At 46.8% G+C, this 6,797-nt stretch overlaps 1 long non-coding RNA gene across 1 annotated transcript; it reads right to left on the bottom strand.

Moving 5' to 3' along the window:
* Window positions 1-342: 342 nt before the first annotated feature.
* On the bottom strand, window positions 343-5,229 carry LOC133646334 (uncharacterized). Its single transcript, XR_009825273.1, has 3 exons — window positions 4,922-5,229; window positions 625-686; window positions 343-551 (listed from the first exon to the last, which is right to left on the bottom strand). It is a non-coding gene; the product is annotated as an uncharacterized LOC133646334 (long non-coding RNA).
* Between the last annotated feature and the right edge of the window lie 1,568 nt (window positions 5,230-6,797).

The following is a 6,797-nucleotide window of genomic DNA, read 5'->3' as shown; positions in this document are numbered from 1 at the left end:
CTGAGCTCATTACTTTGCTGATGCACCTTTGGCAGAAATTACAGCCTCAAGTCTTTTTGAATACGATACCTGGCACACCTATTTTTGAGCAGTTTCGCCCATTCTTCTTTCCCTGCTCAGTGCCCTTGTGGTTAGAGTGTTCGCCCTGAGATCGGTAGGTCATGAGTTCAAACCCCGGCCTAGTCATACCAAAGACTATAAAAATGGGACCCATTACCTCCCTGCTTGGCACTCAGCATCAAGGGTTGGGATTGGGGGTTAAATCACCAAAATGATTCTTGAGCGTGGCCACGGCTGCTGCTCACTGCTCCCCTCACCTCCCAGGGGGTGGAACAAAGGGATGGGTCAAATGCAGAGAGTAATTTTCACCACACTTAGTGTGTGTGTACTTTAACTTTAACTTTTAACACCTCTCAAGCTCCATCAGGTCGGATAGAAGCGTTAGTTTTCATCCAGGATGTCTCTGCACGTTGCTGCATTCATATTTCCCTCCCGGTTTTGGCCGCTGAAAAACACCCCCGCAGCCATGATGCTGCCACCGCCATGCTTCACTGTAGGAAGGAAGAAGGGAGGATCTTTACTTTCATTGCACACGTACAACGGAATTTCATTTTCACAACAAACCCGTTGGAGAGCAGGCACACATTGTACAGGGTAACAGGACAGTAAGGCTGATGGGTCACCACCTATGGGAAAAAGGTAGATGCAGCAATTATTTTTGTACATTTTAATATCTACCGCATACATTTAAAATGTGCAAAAAACAAAAACAAATATGAGTACGTACCAACAATTCCTTATCATTGTAAAATGTAAGATATTACAATTGTATGTTCTTTGGAAAAACATATATTACAATAAAGTTATATTACAATACATATAACAAGTAATGACTATTAGGCTCTTGTGGTATTATTCCATTATTATTTTAATACCACAACTTTTTTTGAGTAAATACAAACATTTCCCCGACATATTGACTTTTTTGTAAATATAAATGTTTTTCTCCTAACATTACAATAGTGAGACTACAACTAGTAGCAAGTAAATACATACAAACATTTTCTTGTAATAATATGACTATATTTTTGTCATTTTCTTTTCTCTGTGTTATATATGTTTTTTGTTTTTTTAAATACAACTTTTTTTTTACACTACTATGTAAATCACAACCGTTTTCTCGGAACATTACAACTTGTTGTATACACTTTTACATTCTAATGTGGGGTGACGCCAAAGCAAGTGATATTTTTCCTGGCAAGTTTTCAAAGTAAAACACAGAGGCAAACAATCGTTTTCTTCAAATGTGTACCGTATTTTTCGGATTATAAATCGCTCCGGAGTATAAATCGCTCCGGCCGAAAATGCATAATAAAAAAGGAAAAAAACACATATAAGTCGCACTAAAGTATAAGTCACATTTTTTGGGGAAATTTATTTGATAAAATCCAACACCAAGAATAGACATTTGAAAGGCAATTTAAAATAAATAAAGAATAGTGAACTACAGGCTGAATAAGTGTACGTTATATGACGCATAAATAACCAACTGAGAACGTGCCTGGTATGTTAACGTAACATATTATGGTAAGAGTCATTCAAATAACTATAACATATAGAACATGCTATACGTTTACCAAACAATCTGTCACTCCTAATCGCTAAATCCCATGAAATCTTCTTCCTCCGTGTCGCTTCTAAATAATATTATTTGATATTTTACGGTAATGTGTTAATAATTTCAGACATTAATCGCTACAGAGTATAAATCGCACCCCCGGCCAAACTATGCAAAAAACTGTGATTTATAATCCGAAAAATACGGTAAATGAAAGCCAAAATGGAGCCATTGGGGGGATTGGCCCTGTGTTTTTGTTGTTGTTGCAACATTGTTTATATATATGTGTGCGCACATGTGACACATTTTCCCATTAGCTGAACCATCTCTGCCATGCAAACATACTTGCCAACCCTCCCGTTTTTAGCGGGAGACTCCCGGTATTCAGCGCCTCTCCCGATAACCTCCCGGCAGAAATTTTCTCCTGACAAACTCCCGGTATTCAGCCGGAGCTGGAGGCCACGCCCCCTCCAGCTCAATGCGGACCTGAGTGGGGACAGCCTGTTCTCACGTCCGCTTTCCCACAATATAAACAGCTTGCCTGCCCAATGACGTCATAACATCTAGGGCTTTTAGAGAGTAGAGTGCACAACTGCGCACACAACAAGGACACGAAGCAGAAGAACGAGGAAGTTACAGACATGGCGACGCTGTCGACAAGCAAGATGAAGAAATACGCTTGCACGTAACGAATGGAAGCAAGAATTTCAGTTCATCCAGGACAGTTCGAAGGGGAAGGGGTATGTATGTTGCCTGTACAATTTGTAGAACAGACTTCTCCATTGAACACGGTGGCCGAAATGATATACTCAGACATGAACGCAGAAGTTAAACAGGACAATGCTGCCATCTACTGGATAGCCTCCGGAACACTGAAATTCAAGTATTTATTTTATTTATATGTATAATAAAATATATATAGAGCTAGAATTTACTGAAAGTCAAGTATTTCATATATATATATATATATATATATATATATATATATATATATATATATATATATATATATATATATATGAAATACTTGAGTTGGTGAATTCTAGCTGTAAATATACTCTCCTCTTAACCACGCCCTTAACCACGCCCCAACCACACACCCCCACCCCCCCTCCTGATATCGGAGGTCTCAAGGTTGGCAAGTATGCATGCAAATGTTGTAATACACATGTTGCGCGGACCCAATAAAGTATATTGCGCGGATTAAATTAAAATCAGATTCATTTTCCCGTCCAGTCAGCAAAGCCATATGCGTGGTCAATTAAGATCTGACATAATGTGATGGAGGACAGTTTGAAATGATCCCCATGCTGTGCTAAATGTACGACAGGCAACTTCTAAAAGGGTCAGCGTCGGCGACCTGGCTCCAACCAGGGCTTTAAATACACATTCTGCTGCTTTCAGCATATGCAATAATTCCGCCCGTCTGCGAGGGGAACATCAATGAAGCGTGTCGGCAGGCGCACTGGACTTCTTTATACATTTCCCACACAATAGAAATCAATGCGCGGTTAATTCACGTATTCATTGAGAAAATATGTCCACACTTTTGAATGAGCTGACAAATTGTGCCCTTTCATATTAGTGCTCTGATTGAGCAGCGGCTACTGGAATTCAGACTTTTTCCCCACCTCCCGCTCCCAGTTAATAGTCCTACTTAATACTCATCAATCATAGCCGTCAAAAAATATTGATTGCCGGCAAGATTAAATCAAAGTTATTCTACTGCGATGGCTATTACAAAGTATAGCTATTACACGGAAACACTTCTTGATTTACTATGAGTGAGAGACGACTCTATTGTACTGTATTTGTGCTGACCTGGTTCTATACAATCAATGTCAGCCTTTTGTTAAATCATTTGGAATAAAACGTTATACTTAGTATTAGGGTTGTACGATATACCGGTATTAGTATAGTACCGCGATAATAATGAATCATTTTCGGTACGATACCGTCACTGAAACGTACCGGTCCCGCACCCAAAACCCCCCGCGCCTGCGTCGTCGTCACGTCGTGTCATTGCTGGTTTACAAGCAGAGGAGCATGTTCGGCGGCACACTATCACAGAGTACTTGCAAGCAGAAACAGTGTGTAGACAGAAAAGGGAGAACGGACGCATTTTGGCTTAAAAAGTAACGATAAAGGTGAAGTTATAACACTGAAACGCCCTCTTCCTTGCTTTAAGACATGGCTAGCTAGCTAGCGGCTAACGTCCATCCGCCGTCGGCAGTGTTTTTACTAATCCCGGTCTCCATGGCGACAAATAAAGTATGTTTCTTACAAGTATCATCCCTGCAGGACGAGGATTAGCTAAACATGCTTCACTACACACCGTAGCTCACCGGCGTCAAAATGTAAACTAACGCCATTGGTGGATCTACACTGTATTGATACCAAGTACAGGAGCGTATCTAGTCAATACTACTATGATTACGTCGATATTTTTTGGTATCACAACATCTTCCTTCGTTTTAAAAAAAAATGTATATTATGTTTTTATAAACTCAGGAAATATGTCCCTGGACACATGAAGATTTTGAATATGACCAATTTATGATCCTGTAACGACTTGGTATATGATTGATACCCATATTTGTGATATCATCCTAAACTAATGTAAAGCATCCAAAAAACAGAAGAATAGGTGACTATTACATTTTAACAGAAGTGTAGATATAACATGTTAAAAGAGAAAGTAAGCAGATATTAACAGTAAATGAACAATTAGATTAATAATTCATTTTCTACCACTTGACAAAATAATAGAATGATAAATGACACAATATGTTACTGCATATTTCAGCAGACTAAATTAGTGTCATGTCTGTGTTCATGTTTTTGTTTGGCCATGTGCTGTTTTGTTTTTTGGACACTTCCTTAGTTCCTGGTTTCACTTCCTGGTTTTGTTTTGTTTCCATGGTTACTCATTAGTTTCACCTGTTCCACGTTTAGACTCACACACACCTGTCTCACGTTTTCACATTGTCATGTCACGCACCTGTTCACAGTTAGTCACGCACCTGTTTTCACTTATCATGTCACTATATAGGCTTTTCTGTTTCTGTTGTTCGTCCTGGCGACATCACCCATTCATGCCATGTCCACAGTTCCTTGTCTCGTTAGTTCTTGTTTCATCTCTTGTCACGTAAGTTTTTGTTTGTTTAATGTTCATAGTTCTCCGCCATTGTGCGCGCCTTTTGTTTTCTAGTCAAGTTTTTTACCTCCGCTGTGAGCGCCTTTTGTTTGTACCCTTTTGTTTGTACTTTGTAGTTTATAGTTATAATTAAACTATGTCTTTACCTGCACGCCACGTCCGTTCCATTTCTTTTGCACCACGGGAGAGCAAACCACGTCAAAGACCGAGTCTTGACAGATGTCGCCAGCACGAGAGCTCTCCCGCAAAAAAATGGGACAATTTTGACGAGGTAACGTGGGAGGTCCTGCGCGCCATGGAAGCCGAGACACTCCGCCATTCCCCCTTGGAGCGCAGGGATCTCATGTGGGGTCCGACCGGCAAACTGGTGCCGATCAGCTCCCTTTGGTCCGAGGATGGCGCTGCGTCACCGCAGTCCCGGAAGCGCCGCTCCCAACGAAGGACGTCAGGGAGGGCTTCCACAAGCATTGGAAAGGACGCATCGTTCCCGCAAGCTCCTCCCCCTCCGGGCGGAAACGAGCTGCAGCCAGCCCGGCTTCCCCAGGACGACGTCACGCCGCTGCCAGTGGGTGACGTCATGGATTTTTTTTCCCTGAACTCTTTTTCTTGTCAGCCACATCCAACCAAAGACTCTAAATCCATGATTAAATATTACCAAGACATGTTTTTAGAAATCAGATCCTGTCAATCACAGTCACCCAATTTTCATGCCCCGCCCCCCAGGACTCATGCCACGCCCAAGTCAGAAATTTTTTTTTCACCCACAAAAGCCCAGGTGGGGGGGAACGAAAGACCTTTTGGACAATTTAGAGGGGAGGATTCTGCCCTCCTCCTGAACCCCCTCCGCCCACCCCAAAAGACGGTTCCAGACCGCGGGGAGCGCGTCTGGGATCCGCTCCTTGAGGGGGGGGCTAGGGCTGGGAATTGTTCAGGTGGGGTGGGTCAGCATCGTCACGCCAAGCCACAGCCTCCAGCACGACCACCACCACCTGTCTTTCGACCTGCCAAGCCACAGCCACCAGCACGACCCCCACCACCAGTCTTTCGTCACGCCAAGCCACAGCCTCCAGCACGACCCCCACCACCTGTCTTTCGACCTGCCAAGCCACAGCCACCAGCACGACCACCACCACCAGTTTTTCGACCATGCCAAGATCTACCTGCTCCACGCCAAGCGCCACCAGTACCTGCTCCACGCCAAGCGCCGCCAGTACCTGCTCCACGCCAAGCGCCGCCAGTACCTGCTCCACGCCAAGCGCCGCCAGTACCTGCTCCACGCCAAGCGCCGCCAGTACCTGCTCCACGCCAAGCGCCGCCAGTACCTGCTCCACGCCAAGCGCCACCAGTACCTGCTCCACGCCAAGCGCCACCAGTACCTGCTCCACGCCAAGCGCCGCCAGTACCTGCTCCACGCCAAGCGCCGCCAGTCGCAGCTTCACGACGCCAAGTGCCGCCCGTCGCAGCCCCACGCCGCCAAGTGCCGCCCGTCGCAGCCCCACGCCGCCAAGTGCCGCCCGTCGCAGCCCCACGCCGCCAAGTGCCGCCCGTCGCAGCCCCACGCCGCCAAGTGCCGCCCGTCGCAGCCCCACGCCGCCAAGTGCCGCCCGTGGCTGCCCCACGCCGCCAAGTGCCGCCCGTGGCTGCCCCACGCCGCCAAGTGCCGCCCGTGGCTGCCCCACGCCGCCAAGTGCCGCCCGTGGCTGCCCCACGCCGCCAAGTGCCGCCCGTGGCTGCCCCACGCCGCCAAGTGCCGCCCGTGGCTGCCCCACGCCGCCAAGTGCCGCCCGTCGCAGCCCCACGCCGCCAAGTGCCGCCCGTCGCAGCCCCACGCCGCCAAGTGCCGCCCGTCGCAGCCCCACGCCGCCAAGTGCCGCCCGTGGCTGCCCCACGCCGCCAAGTGCCGCCCGTGGCTGCCCCACGCCGCCAAGTGCCGCCCGTGGCTGCCCCACGCCGCCAAGTGCCGCCCGTGGCTGCCCCACGCCGCCAAGTGCCGCCCGTGGCTGCCCCACGCCGCCAAGTGCC

This window comes from Entelurus aequoreus, linkage group LG03, assembly GCF_033978785.1.
Source record: "Entelurus aequoreus isolate RoL-2023_Sb linkage group LG03, RoL_Eaeq_v1.1, whole genome shotgun sequence".
NCBI lineage: Eukaryota > Metazoa > Chordata > Actinopteri > Syngnathiformes > Syngnathidae > Entelurus > Entelurus aequoreus.
This window is presented reverse-complemented; position numbering and strand designations above follow the sequence as displayed.